The sequence below is a fragment of the Leucoraja erinacea genome, chromosome 9 (assembly GCF_028641065.1).
Source record: "Leucoraja erinacea ecotype New England chromosome 9, Leri_hhj_1, whole genome shotgun sequence".
NCBI classification, from domain to species: Eukaryota; Metazoa; Chordata; class Chondrichthyes; order Rajiformes; family Rajidae; genus Leucoraja; species Leucoraja erinaceus.
In genome coordinates this window covers 27,798,374-27,813,968 of record NC_073385.1, presented here as the reverse complement: position 1 = coordinate 27,813,968, position 15,595 = coordinate 27,798,374, and the positions used below count along the sequence as shown (strand labels likewise).

General features: G+C 41.7%; 1 protein-coding gene across 2 annotated transcripts in view; it reads right to left on the bottom strand.

Annotated features, from left to right (window-relative positions):
* The window catches only part of LOC129700157 (guanine nucleotide-binding protein G(I)/G(S)/G(O) subunit gamma-2), a 53,286-nt gene that overhangs the window by 24,544 nt on the left and 13,147 nt on the right, over nucleotides 1-15,595 (bottom strand). The window contains exon 1 of one of the 2 annotated variants that reach the window (XM_055640401.1): nucleotides 148-272. The exons of the other annotated variant lie outside the window; for it this stretch is intronic. The gene's annotated coding sequence lies outside the window, so the exon portion shown is untranslated. Of the gene's footprint in view, nucleotides 1-147; nucleotides 273-15,595 lie in introns of those variants that run through there. 2 annotated transcript variants of the gene reach the window in all.

Sequence of the window (15,595 nt, the reverse complement as noted above, 5' to 3'; positions counted from 1 at the left end):
TCAAATGTAAGCTAATGGATCCAGCTTAGATAGAGTATCTTGGTTAGCATGGACCGCTTCACATTCATCCAGTGAAGAAACTTTAGGATCTTAAATAGTTTTAGAGTCACAGAGCTGCACAGCACGGAAACAGGCCCTTCAACCCACCTTGTCTACGCTGACCAAGTCGGCATATTGGGCTAGTCCCATTTGCTTGCTGATTGCTTGCTGGTGGAATGATAAAGAATCACACACTCCTTCATGCTCAAAATTAACTCAAGCAATTATTGCAAAACTCTCCATTTTATACTCAGGAGAATAAATGCTGCACAGCACTTCCCTTATACAAAGCAATGGCGTGGGTTACTTTGGACAAAGGCTCCATGTGAAGTATTTGAGGCGAATATTTGCTGCAGTGGGAAGCCACATTCCAGGGATTTCACGTTAAATGACAGAGAAAAGCTGATACAATTGGACATCTGTTCACCGGAGAAATTTTTCAGAAACAGGCCAATTCTAGCCCAAATGGTGTGCAGAAAGACATTGCAAAATAGTCAGTTATAAGAAGCACAAAACCTAAGAACAAAGAAAGGTTCAGCCATGTGACTGAGATATTGCTGGAAAAGGAAGCTTTTACAATGCCGATAAGCCACAGAACATGCACGTGCAAATGGCAATTTGTGCATTCTCTGCAGAATTACGGCTGTTTGCTAGTTTTGGAGAAGCTTTAGGAATTTGAACACACAATTTGCAGATCTAAACTATTTTGTACCGTTTTTGTGCTATATTTCTGCTGAACCTAAAAACCTGGAATGCAAGTTTGCTGAACATGATAGGAAAGGTTTTAGAGGGATATGGCCAAATGTAGGCAAATGGGACTAACTGAGATGGGCCGCAGACAAATGCTGTATGACCCTATGACTCTATCCATTTCCTATCTGCACATTGTAAAATCATAATCTTATAGCATTTTTCTTCCAATTTGAAAAAATCAGTTTTCTGTCACCAGAGACTTCAAAACCCAAAGAATATTCTCTTTAAAAAGCCTCCTTAAAACTCCATTATTTTGGTGATCATATAACATAAACTGTTTAAGAAGGAACTGCAGATGCTGGAAAATCGAAGGTAGACAAAAATGCTGAAGAAACTCAGCGGGTAAGGCAGCATCTATGGAGCGAAGGAAATGGGCAACGTTTCGGGTTGAGACCCTTCTTCAGACATAAACATTACATAAACTAGTGCTTTTTATGTGAAGATGTGCCCTGGTACAGCGTACTGGCAGCTCAAAAGAGCTAAATTTTGTATAAGATTTAAAAAAAACTAAATTGAGACTTTTTAATATTACATGGGCAAGTTGGGCCTGTTACCTGCTGTATGACTATGTCATGAATCCTATGCACATACTGCATGATCTTGAAGCATTATCAGCTACAAATACAGTTTCACCTATGTATAATGACATCATTGAGATGACAAAGATGCTATTCACCTCAAAAATCATCAGTGTCCAAATGTATTATTAGCTTGTCTGTGCAGGAGCTTGTCAATGAAAGACACAGCACGGAGGCTCAAGGAACTGCAGATGCTGGAATATTGAGCAAAACAAAAAGTGTTGGAGGAACTCGGTGGTCACGGTGACATAGCGGTAGAGTTGCTGCCTTACAGCGAATGCAGCGCCGGAGACCCAGGTTTGATCCCGACTACGGGTTCTGTCTGTTCAGAGTTTGTGACCTGCGTGGGTTTTCTCCGAGATCTTCGTTTTCCTCCAACACTCCAAAGATGTACAGGTTTGTAGGTTAATTGGCTTGGCAAATCTAAGAATTGTCCCTAGTGGGTGTAGGATGGTGTTAATGTGCAGGGATCACTGGTTGGCGCGGACCTGGTGGGCCGAAGGGCTCTGTATCTCTAAACTAAATTAAACTCAGGTGGGAGGGTGATCGACAGATGGGTGGAGTAAGTGACACAGGCCACAGGTGGAAAAGAGACAAAAGGGTATCAGATAAGGAGAGAGGAGGAGGAGTGAAATGGAAAGGAAGATGGAGGGATATGGGTGGAAGTGAACAGTGGGGAGAGGAAAGAGGGAGGAACAAGGGACACAGGATGGGAAATGAACGTACAGAGGAGGGGAGATGAGTAGGCTGACTGGGGTGGCGGTCGATAACGCATGTACTGCCATCTGTACCTCTAACCAAAATAACAACCATTATTAATTGTATGAAAAATAGAGAAGTGCAGGACATTCGATGATTTCAAAATTCTCCTGAGAAAATATTATTGTACAATTATTCTTGGTTCAGCACCATCCTGTTAATTATTTTCATATCAGCAGCAAACAGTTGATGCCTTCATTTTCTGGAGCGTTTAATGGATTTAGGGGCATTGTATAGCCCAGTGGTCACCATAGCAAGTCCAAAGCGTCGTAGTCATTGAGTAGTACAGGAAGGAAACAGGACCTTCTACCCGTCTTGTCCGTGCTGACCAAGTTGGGATATTGGGCTAGTCCATTTGCCTGCATTTGGTCCATATCCCTTTCCATACATCTATCCAAATGTGTTATAAAAGTTATAATTGTATCAATTTCTCTAGCAGCTCTTTCCAGATATACTGTACTGTAGACTACTCTCAGAGTGAAAAAGCCAGCTGAACACAGTGCAGAAGAGGTTTACCTGAATGTTGCCTGAATTAGACAGTGTTCGCTACAGGGAAAGGTTAGACAAACTTGTATTGTTTTCTCTGAAACGTTAAAGGCTATTTTCCCTCATAGCTGTTGAAGTCTTTGAATTAATCTTTTTCCAATGGCATTAACTTCCCAATGGAATTCATATGCATTGAGAATTGTGAGATGTATTTTTAAATGTTCACCAATATTTATTAACTAGCAAATCTTTCCCTCTAATTTCCCAATCCGCATTACCCAATTCAAACCCTCACACCTACATAATGGGTTTCATTAAAGTTCAAGATTATTTTCCAATTTAATTTCTCTCTCTCTCAAAATTCTGAGAAATTACAGTCATTTTTCCCTAAAGGATCCCTTGCCACAAGCTTTCTAATTAACTGTATCCAATTAAATAACCGAAGGTATAAAATAGCCTGCTCCTTAATAAGTCCTCTGACACACCTTTGCACAAAGCGGTCTCAAAAATATTTTTCCGAATTTGATTTGCCCAGTCTAAAACAAGGCAAGTCGAGTTGATTATGCACAAGTATGGCGAGGTACATGTACAAGGAAAAACCAGCTTGCAGCAGCGTCACAGGCACACGGACTCAGACAACGTAGAATACATAAATTGTACATAAAATTATACATAAACAATACAAGACAATGACAAGAAAGACTGTGCAATCAATCAATCAATCAATCAATCAATTAACCTTTATTGTCATCTTGCAAAGCAACAATTGTACAGTGCAAAATGAGAAGACGTTTCCCAGGGAATACCGGAGCATCGCACATAAATCTTAAACATTTCACACATAATAACAGTAAAAACAATCCAGTCCCTGATGAAACAGTATAAATAGTTAAAAGCAGGTAAAACAGCAACATTAAAATACAGTAAAAACAGTCATTAAAATGTCCAGGGCAGCTGATTTGAGTGGCCAGTGCCAGAGTTATTAAATTGTTAGTGCAAAGCAGCAGAATTTAAGATAAAACAAGATATTAGTGCAAGACACAATTAGAAAGCATGTCTATGTCAGCACAAGAGGTGGTCTGTAGTATTCTGTTATTGAGGTAGGATTAGGGTTGTGCAGGTTGGTTCAAGAGCATGATAGTGGTAGTGACATTGTTATTTCTGAACCTGGTGGTGTGGGATTTCAGGCTCTGTACTTCCTGCCCAACAGTATCAGTGACAGGAAGCATCGTTGGAGAAATGGAATGAGTGATGTTTCACATCTCAGGGCAGAGGGGTAAGAGATATGGAAAGAAAATCATAAATAATTAGCCCCTACCCCCCATACAGTCATACCATAAAAAGCAACCCACACATGAACATCCAAACAGTGAACCATTCCTCACTGTGAAGCAAGCGAAAAAAAAAAAAAACATAAACCTTTGACGGGAAACAGCCACTCGTCGGGGGGGGGGGGGGGGGGAAAATTAAAAAAAGTCAAAAAGATTCCCTGACAAACTGTAAAGTCCGCAGGCGAGGCTGCCATCGAAGCGCTCCACCCGACGTTTGGGGTTTACAGATCAAAGTGGACGATGATCAATGACAATGTAGAATGGTTCATTGTTAGCTGAGGGGGGGGGGGAGGTTGCAACCTTCACGTGGTCCTGTTTCGACAAATGCAATCAACCTGGCGTGCACAATTCAGTAAGATCAAATAGAACAAGTTGTCCTACAACTTTAGGCTGTGCATGCCATATGAAAGAAGAAGAAGAAGTTGAGGGGAAGTTGACAACATGTTTGCATACAACCAGTAAAATTTAATCAGGTGGGCTGTGAAACGAGTTGGAGAACTACAATGAGGTAGGGACGGAGAGAGAGGGAGAGAGCGTATCAGTGAGATCAGGGCATAGTTTGGATGAGAGGGATCTATGATGATAGATGTTACTTTTTTGAAGCAGCACCTCACCGAGATACTTTAGAGGCTGGGGAGGGCAGTGTCTGTGATGGAGTGAGCTGGGTCCAGCACACTCTTGCTAGCTTCATGTGTGTGGAAATTGTTGTATCGGGCCATGATGCAACCAGTCATGAAAGTGTCTACTGCACAGCTTTAGAAATTTGTTTAAGTATTCAGTGACACGCTGAATCCCTTTAAACCTCTAAGATAGCAGAGGCACTGGCATGTCTTCACTGTAATTAAATCTGTGTGCTGGGCCCAGGACAGGTCATTTCTGTTAATACCCAGGAACTTGAAGCTGCTAACTCTCTTCATTGCCGACCCACAAATGAAAACTCTCGACTTCCCCTTTCTGAAGGTCTTCAAATAAAGTTTTCTTTGATTAATGTGTTACCATGTCAACTGCTTGATGAATCATCACTCCAATAGCATTGTTTCTCCGGAGGAAATTAGTTTTACAGGACAAAGAAGAATAGAGAGAGAATATAGGAAAGTATTCCAGTGATGTTGGTCCTTGACAACTGTAAGGGGACAATTCTCAGTGGTGGTCCAATTAAAGGCCAGGTTGCCAGACCCAGATGACCAAAATAAATTGAGTAAAAGGTTTAAACACTTGGATCACCAAAACCAAATCACCATTCTACTTGTAGAGAGGTTTTTCAAATAAATAAATTCAAATTTTATAATTTAAATATTTTCTGTATTTATCCATTTAACAAGACCAGGTGTCTTTGAATATGATAATGCTTTAAGTGTGTTATTCTTTATTTAGGTGTGATTCATCAGATAACTGTGTGGTTTTGCATAAATTTCAGCTTTTCGGAAACAAAGCTATGTTTCAGGAATGTGTTAGTGCCCTAAAAGTAAGCCAAATAATTAATGTCATGGATTTTCTGAAAGCATTAATAGCAAGGCAATTAATCGCTGGCGTTGAGCAGGAAAAATACAGCCAGTAAATTCTTCAGCGTAAAAATGCAGAAGTGCCTTCTGTGATACCATGAGGTGATTTGTACAGATCCTTGCCAGTTAACAAGGCACTAAAATAGCGTGAAGTTAGTTGACACACGCCCAGCTGTCCTTCACTAAAGATACCAGAAAAGATAAGGCATCAAGGAATGGTATGGTTAACAATACAAAAAAAAGACCATTCATTCAGCATCCATGAGACTTTGATGGTGCGAAATTAGAGTTTTTTTCCAGACTATTGAATGTTTTTAACACACAGTAACCAATTCAAATATTTATTTCGGTGAGACTGTACTTGGAGTATTGTATTCAGTTTTGATCTCCCTGCTATAGCAAGGATGTTATTAAGCTGGACAGAGTGCAGAGAGGATTTAAGAGGATGTTGCCAGGACTCAAGGGGCTGGGCTATATGGAGAGGTTGGGCAAGGTGGAACTTTATTCCCTGGAGCGCAGGAGACTCAGGAGTAATCTTATAGAAATGGTTAAAATAATGTGGGGAATAGATTGGGTGAATGTACAGATTATTTTTTATCGTGGGTAGGGTTATCAAGAACTCGATGACGTAGGTTTATGGTGAAAGGGGAAGTATTTAATAGGAATCCAAGGGCCAACTTTTTCCACACAGAGGGTGGTGGGCATATGGAACGAGCTACCAGAGGAAGTAGTTGAGGCAGGTACAATAACAACATCTAAAACACTTGGGCAGGCACATGAATAGGAAAGTTTTAGAGGGTTATAGGTCAAATGCGGATAAATGGGACAAACTGAGATGGGGCATCTTGGCTGGAATAAACAAGCTGGGCCGAAGGGCCTGTTTCTGTGCTGTATGACTATTTGCTGCAATTTTTTCTTACTGATCTCATTCTTTCAGACGTTAATTATCATTAAAAAAAATTTAAATCAGTTATTTTTATTTCTTCTTCCCATCGAGTCTGCTCTGCCAAAGTCACAGTCAGACCTGGGTTGTACTGGGAGGCCCACTAAAATCCTCTGCTCCGTTGTCAAAGAGATGATGATTCAGAGCCATTCCTCAGTGTGGACATCAAAATGCACTAATAATATTCTTCAGGTGATTTCTCCACATAACAGGTTTTTGGATTTGAAGACTTAGCAATAGCTCACCCAAGTGCAGCACACCATTTGGTTATTAACCTGACATGTTCCTACTGTGGTAATAGCTTTGGTACTTCCAGTGGGAAACAATTCCAATTGACCACCTTGCCCATGCCAAACAAGTTGTCTACCTAAGTTAGTCCCATTTACCCGCATTTAGTCCATATTCCTCAAAATCTTTCCTATCCATGCGTCTTTGAAATGTTCTTCTTGAACCCATCTCTACCACTCCTTTGGACAACTTGTTCCATATACCCACCACTCTCTGTACAAAAATGATGGCCTCAGGTTCCTATTAAATCCTTTCCCTCTCACCTTAAATCTTTCATTTTAGACACCCCCTGAGAAAAATGTGACTCGATGTGAAATCTGTGATCATTCACTTTATCTACACCTTTTATGATTTTACTCTATAAATGTCTCCTCGCAAACTCTTGCACTCCAGGGGAAAATGATAACCTATCCAGTCACAGGTTGGCTTTCTGACCATTGAAGAAATCTACTGGAGGTGCTGCCTCAAAAAAGCAACCAATATCATCAAACGCCCACACCCCCTGGCCACGCTCACATCTTGCTAATACCATCAGGAAGAGGGTACAGGAACCCAACACCTATCACAACAGGGTCAAGCCCAGCTTCTTCCAAACCAACCATTAGGCTCTTGATACGTTAAAGCCCTGTCCCACTGTACGAGTTCATTCAAGTGCTCTCCCGAGTTAAAAAAAAAAATCAAACTCGTGGTAAGCACGTAGAATGAACATAGCGGGTAAGTCGGAGCTCGGGGATGTCTCTTAGCGGCTCGTAACGCTAACGGCAGGTACTCGGGATACGCGGTAAGCTCGGGAAGACTCTTGAAGATTTTTTCAACATGTCCACGCGAGCCCCAAGTACCTGCGAGCGGCTATTACCGTAAATCTCCGAGTTCAAATCAGGGCAAACTCGGGAGAACTCGTACAGTGGGACAGGGCTATTAACTGCAACCTGACCTCAGTAACAGTGAATCTATGATAAATATTGCTTTGGTTGTTCCATGGACTTTGGATTTTGCAATATTATGGTTTCAGTTATCAACATTGTATTATTGATTATTCGGTATTTATTGCATCACTGTAATGCAATGTAAAGTTGCAGCAAATAAGAATTTCATTGTTCTGCTGAGGGTACATATGACAATTAAAAACTTGGTTCTTGACTTTTGAAATTCTAAACATCGGACCATCCCATGGACAACTGCTGAGCAGGTTACAGAACATTTGTTGGAGAATGAAAATAAGAGTCCAGATTGCCATAGTACACAATACAAAAGCTAATGATATAATGATCAAGTATTATCAAATTGCTCTGTGCTGTGCTACTTAGCAATTGGAGGGATTGCTTTGCCAACATGAATCTACCAAGATTCTGTACTATTATCTGATGTTAGGGAGGGAGAGCCAGTGCCTGGGTCTTTGACAGCTGAAGGCATGGCTGCCAACAGTGTAGCAATTAAATGTGGAGATGGCCCAAGATGCCAAGAAAGAAGAAGCAGAAAAACAATCCAAATAGTAAGGCTTGAGGTTAATATAGAACAAAGAACAGAACAGCACTGGAACGGACCATTCAGCCCACAATGGTCCTACTGAATATGATGCCATGTTAAACTAATCGCTTGACCTGCATGTGATCCATATCCCTCCACTTCAATGTGCCCATCTTAAAGCCCTTTAAACGCCACTATCATATCAGCCTACACCACTATCCCCAGCAGCGCATTCCAGGCACCCACCACCATCTGTTTAAAAAAACCTGCTATGCACATCTCCTTTAAATTTTGCTCCTCTCATCTTAAAGCTAATCCCTCTAGTCTTTTATATTTCCACCCTGGAAAAAAGGTTCTGACTGTCTCCCCCATCTATACCTCATAATTTTATATACTTCAATCAGGTTTCCCCTCTCCTGACAAAACCATCCAAGTTTGTACAAGATCTTTTAGCTAATACCCTTGAACCTAGGAGGCATTCTGGTAAACCTCCTCTGCGCCTCCCCAAAGACTCCACATCATTCCTGTAATGGGTTGACCAGAACTGCACAAAATGCTCCAAAAGCGGCCAAACCAAAGGTGACTGAAAATATAGAGGAGCACAAGATCATAGCAGAGTGTTAATTCAAGGCATTATTTAACTGGAGGCCAATGTGAGCAATAAACACAGGAGAAATGGGTGAGGGGTGTGTGTTGTGATGTGGGAAGCATGATTTTGGATGAGTTCATTTTTGCAGAGGGTATAACATATGACAACAATTTAAAAAAAATAATTGAGAGATTCAGCAAGAGCTGGAAATTGGTATGGTAGGAAATATTTTGTCTCTCCCAATTAACAGAGGGCCCAGGTCTAACATCAAACAAATGGAATAAGTTCCGATCAGGCCCTGGTGAAATCAAAGGGGCAGGGCTGGAATACTACTCAAGGCTGAAGAAAGGTCCAGACCTGAAACATCGTCTGCCCCTTCCTTCCACAGATGCTGCCTGACTCACTGGGTTCCTCCAGTACTTTATGCCCTTCTCAAGATCCCAGCACGTTCTGTCTCTTGGGAGACTATTGTTTGTTTCATTTTTTAGCCACAGAGATTGAGGAGTTGGCTGTTTTTAGTTGAAGCACAAGCCCACAGCCATGGCCAGAATGAAAACAGGGAGGCATGAGGAATGGTTTAAACTGAAGATAGACACAAAAAGCTGGAGTAACTCAACGGGACAGGCAGCATCTCTGGAGAGAAGGAAAGCATGATGTTTCGGGTCGAGACCCTTCTTCAGATACAGGCATGAGGAATGTTGCAGTCCAGAGCAAGGAAAAGTCAGGTAACCTCACGTGGGTGTGTCGAGGCAGATTGGAGTCCAAAGTTAGGCAATGTCAGAGGTGATCAGTAGTTGGGAACATGGGAGACAGTGCGTTGGGGTTCTGGGCTTGAGTGGGGTGCAGTAGTTAGAGGCAAAACGTGTAGGCCAGACCAGGGACAGTAATGTCAGGGAGTGTTCAAAGATGTGTCTTGTATTTGAATAATGGGACATTAATAAAATAGGTTTGTTTAAGAAGGTGCTGTAAAAATCGAAGATAGACAAAAATGCTGGAGAAACTCAGCGGGTGAGGCAGCATCTATGGAGCGAAGGAATAGGTGACGTTTCTGGTCGAGACCCTTCTTCAGACTGATGTGGAGGGGGGGGGGGGGGGGGGGGGGGGGGAAGAAGAGAAGAAAGGAAGAGGTGGAGACAGTAGGCTGTGGGAGAGCTGGGAAGGGGAGGGGAAGGAGGGAGAAAACAAGGACTACCTGAAATTGGAGGTCAATAAAATAGTTTTGGTCTGTCCCCTTGCATCCTGAGGCTCAGATAGTGCGGTCAACCAGAGTAAAATATAACATGATTGTTAAGTACACAATATTTTTAGAACACTGAAATTCTCAATCCACCAGGCAGCACTGTGGTGCAGCAGTAGAGTTGTTGCCTTACAGCGAATGCAGCGCTGGAGACCCGGGTTCGATCCTGACTACGGGTGTTGTCTGTACAGAGTTTGTACATTCTCCCCGTGGGTTTTCTCCGAAATCTTCAGTTTCCTCCCACACTCCAAAGACGTACAAGTATGTAGATTAATTGGCCTGGTAAATATAAAATTGTCCCCAGTGGGTGTAGGATAGTGTTAATATGCGGGATCACTGGTCGGCGCGGAGGGCCGAAGGGCCTGTTTCCGCGCTGTATCTCTAAACTAAACTAAATCTCCTGAAAGTGTTCATGAAGGAACTGCAGATGCTGGAAAATTGAAGGTACACAAAAATGCTGGAGAAACTCAGCGGGTGCAGCAGCATCTATGGAGCGAAGGAAATAGGCGACGTTTCAGGCTGAAACCCTTCTTCAGACTCTCTGAAAGTGTGTTGAGTTTCTGCATCCGTACAAAATGGATGTGGGCAGATTGGCAGCAGATTAAACAACCCACCTGACCATATGTGAAGGGTGAAATACACTCCTAAATTGATGCAAATCCAGAAAGTGTCCAATAATGGTAAGATTAGTTACATTTATTGTGGACTTCAGCAGCTGAGATGTCACAGTATGATTCAAATGGGGAAAAAGGCAACAGTACTAAAGCCATGGGCGTTGGAATAGAGCTGGGTAATGGACCAAGAGTGTTGTCCTGCAGGGAGCCCACGCAGACCCATTGGCATATTCTGGTCATTCCATGATTTTTTTTTAATCTGCCTGAGTGGTCATTCAATTTTCTGCAACATCTCCACATACACATTATCACATTTCACAATCATGAAACTTTTCAACTGTCAATACTTGATCAATTTCCTTATTGAAACCTTTCAAGTTTCCTATTCCACACCTACACTGTTTTAAGTGTCAATTTTCTGACATCGTTTGGCTGAATGTCTAACTTAATTTTCCATTTCTTTGAATGTATCATTTGTTCTGAAAGTATAATAGTATTAAACATTGCAGAGGTTTTTGGCTTCAATTCTGAAAACCATTACAGGGTACCACCAAGTTTGAGAATACCTTCTTCCCAGCAACCATCAGGTTCTTGAACAATAGACAACACTAACCTGAACAACTGTGACTTCAATGAACTGTGTCTATGGTTGGACTTCAGAGTTTGATTTTTTTGCACTAGTATTAAGGGCCATTAATACATTTACTTTTCGTTTTTTATATGTTATCTATTGAGTATTAAATGCCCGTTAAGCTGCTGCGTGTAAGAATTTCATTGTTCCTTTGTCAGCACACATGACAATAAGCACTCTTGATTTTTCACCATTCACAAGTGGGAACAACATAGGATGCAACATTGTCTTCCCAAACATCGGACAAGTCACGTGAATCCTCTCCAATACATATGTCTCTTGAAGGAGGAACCCAAACCTGACAAAATGCCACAGTATATATCCTTCTCCACGAACTGCTATGGTCCACTCTTCCACCCTATCTACAAGTCAGCATGGGGAAGTAACATCATCCACAGGCATGACAGGCTAGTTTAATATCTAGGAGACTAGAGTGCAGAAGAGCGGTAGAGACCACCACAGTCAAGAAAATGATCAATCCACTGGTTTAAGCATTTAACTGGTGCACCTTGAGAGTTGCTAGCCACAGGGCAAGGCAGGTTGCCATATTTCAATATGCTGCTGATGGCTCAATCAAAATGACATTAACTTGGCCTTTTGGTTCATGGGGCTTCTGATTTAAAGAGAGTCAAATGTTTAGTTGTCATATGTACCATCAACAGAACATTGAAATTCTTACTTGCTGCAGTTTAACAGGCCTGTTAAAACACATAGTTAAACATATATATTAATAACTGTAATACTAGGTAATCATAATAGTGCAAAACACAAATCCACAGTGTAATCAAAAATACCAGTCCATAGAAGATCATAGTTGCCGAGTTTATCGTTGTGTAGTGTTCAATCACCTGATAGTTGAAGTCATCGAGTCATAGAATGATCCAATGTGGAAACAGGCCATTCGGCCCAACTTGCCCACACCGGCCAACATGTCCCACCTACATTAGTCCCACCTGCCTGTGTTTGGTCCATATATCTCCAAATATGTCCTATCCATATACCTGTCTAACTGTTTCTTAAACATTGGGATAGTCCCAGCCTCAACTACCTCCTCTGGCAGCTTGTTCCATACACCCACTATCCTTTGTGTGGAAAAAGTTACCCTTCAGATTCCTAATCAATCATTTCCCCATCACTTTGAACCTATGTCCTCTGTTCCTCGATTCCCCCACTCTGCACAAGAGATTCTGTGCATCTGTGAAAAAGAGGTTTTTCAACTCGGGGGTCATCGTTTTCAGGCTCCTGTATTTTCTCCTGATGTTGGTAGTGGGACAAGGGAGTGTGGCCAAGATGGTGTAGGTCTTTGATGATCTTGACTGCCATTTTGACTGCCTTCTGTAGATTCCTTCGATGGTTGGGAGGTTGGTACCTGTGATGGGTCAGACAGTGTCTATCACTCTCTGTTGTTTCTTTCCACGATCTTCCCAGTGAACTCAAGATGCATGCGGGTTTTCTGGACTGATATGGACTGTGTACAAATTACTGAGAGGGTTTCTTACTGGTTAATGCTTGGAACCCGAATTGGATAGGATAGGAAAGGGATATGGGCCAGATGCAGGTAGGTGGGACTAGCATAGATGGTGCATCTTGGTTGGCATGGGCACGTTGGGCTGAAGGGCCTATTTCTGTGCTCTGTGATTCTATGACTATGACAATGATGAACACATTATATATAATTTGATATGGAAGTGAAGATACAAAGTTGTTTTGGTCAGCTGATAATAAAATATTTCTGCCAGTCAAGTGACCCAAGAGCTTTCAGATTTGGATTGGGCATGGAGATGTATAGCAGATGAACAGGTCCTTCAACCACCTTGTCCATACTCCTTAGTACCCATTTACACTGTTATCCATTTCTCTGCATTAGGTTCATAGCCTTCTATTCTTTGGCAATTCAAATATTTTTCAAATAGAAAGCATTCTATCGGGATGCATCACTGCTTGGTTTGGCAACAGTTCTGCCAAGACCACAAGAAATTGCAGGCTTGTGGATGTAGGCCAATCTGCCACGCAACCCAACCTCCCCACCATCCACTCCACCTATACTTCACGCTGCCTCGGGAAAGCAGCCAATACAATCGAGGACCTTTTTCACCTCAATTATTCCCTCTTCTCTCCTCTCTCATCAGGCAGAAACAAAAGCTTGAAAACATTTGTACCACCAGATTGAGGAACAGCTTCTTCCCCAACATTATTGGATGACTGAATAGTCCTCTCATACCCTTAGGTGTAGTCCTGATCTGCCAACTCACTTCATTGCAGACCTTTGACATTTTCCCTGTGTCTGTAATGGTACAATGCTGTAATACTATATTCTGCACCCTGGTATTTTTCTCTTTGCACTACCTGTGGCATTTGTGTATGGTTTGATTGTACTCATGTATATTAAGATTTGACTGGATAGCATGCAAACAAACCCTTTCACTGTATCTCAGTATATGTGACAATAAGCCAATTCCTACATTTTAAGCCAATTCCAATATTTGGCCAGATGCCTTGTAAATATCATTAGAGTATCTGCTTCCACCATATTCTTAGACAGCACATTCCAGACTCCAGCCACTTACTGTGCGATTGCAAAGTTTGCAAATCCAAAAATTGCAGGTTTAGGAAATTAGAAATGAAAAATCAGGCAGCATCAGAGAGACACAGATAATGTTTTGCGTCCAAAGTTTTGACAAGGGTCCTCCTAAAATATTAACCCTGTTTTTGTCCACATTCACTGCCCAACTTTTTTTAAATTCTTGATTGTTCAGGAAGACCCTGCATGGATTTGTAAGGGGTCTCTGCTGGGCTTGATTGATCCTGATTTACTCTGATTTCTAAGCTCTTCAAAAGCTCTCTCTAAACGCGAGAAAAGGCATTTGATATAAACTCCTTATAAGATACTGTCACAGTATTGAACCTCATGATACTGAAGGTAAATTATTGACTTGTCTACGATATTGTGGCATGTGAGGTCTGTCATGTGTATGGATTTCTCTCCATCTGGTTCAATTGGCTCCCCACAATGTTTGTATCTCAGTGTAAGTTTTTCACCAGTGAAATATATTTTTCTACTGACAATTCTGTGCATGCTGACAGTGCATTGCACAAGCCAAACATTCCACTTGCATGCAGAGATCCCATGCTCTCCAATGTGTAACCAGATTAAATGTGTCAGTACTACAACATATCGAAGGTATTGAAAGGTGATGCCACAAAAAGGCAGCCGATATCAAAGTCCCATGCCACACTCATCTCTCTACTCTCATTGGGAAGAAAGGAATGGAGCCTGAAAAGAAATGACCTCCAGGTTGAAGAACAGTTTCTTCGCATCTACAACTATTGTTATAGCCCTGTCCCACGGTACGAGTTCATTCCAAGAGCTCTCCCAAGTTAAAAAAAAAATCAAACTCGTGGTAAGCACGGAGAATGAACGTAGCGGGTACTTCGGAGCTCGGGGACGTCTCTTAGCGCTAACGGCAGGTACTCGGGAAGACTCGTTAAGGGCAGGTAAGCTTGGTAAGACTTGTGAAGATTTTTCAACATGATGAAAAATGTCCACGAGAGCCTGGAGTACTGACGAGTGACCATTATCGTAAATCTCCGAGTTCGAATCAGGGCAAACTCGGGGAGAGCTCTTGGAATGAACTCGCACTGTGGAACAGGGGTTTTAGGCTGTACACTGCCTGTATACTCCTGAACACTGCACAACACTAACTTCAGCAACTATGACCTTCGTTAGACTGTGCCTTTAGTTGCACTACGGACATTGATTGTTGCACTGTTATGGTTACCTAGTATGACAGTTATTCACTTATTTTATTGTTGATTATTATATATTTATTACCTGAATGTTATTGCATTTACAGGCTTGTCACACTGAAGCGAATTAGCATTTCATAGTTCCATTGCTGGTACCTTTGACAATTAAATACTCGTGACTCTTGAACTCACTGCAAAAACGGACACTTCCTTTTACGAGGACTTTAGAACGAACAAGGTCACTTGATAGTTTAGTTGAACACTTCCATCACTGACAGGAAGTTACTATTGCAGTTTAGTTAGTTTAGAGATACAAATGCAAGTGAATTCAGGTGCAGTCTGCGGTGACTTTAAAGGCCATCTACTGAATTAAACTAAATTGATAAGTATCATTTTCACAGACATATTCTCTTATAGATGCCACAGAATCTTAACTAATCCTTTCAGCACAGCAAACACACTATGATTAAGATCTGCCTGGGTACAAGCAATGTAAATAAAAGCATGTTGTAATGCATTTCTGTTGAACATCATGAGATAACAATGGTTTCACAATCTAGCTGGCAGATTTTACAGAGGGGAGAAAGGCGCTCAGCACCACACCCATTACAGTGCAGAGCTTATGTTCGTC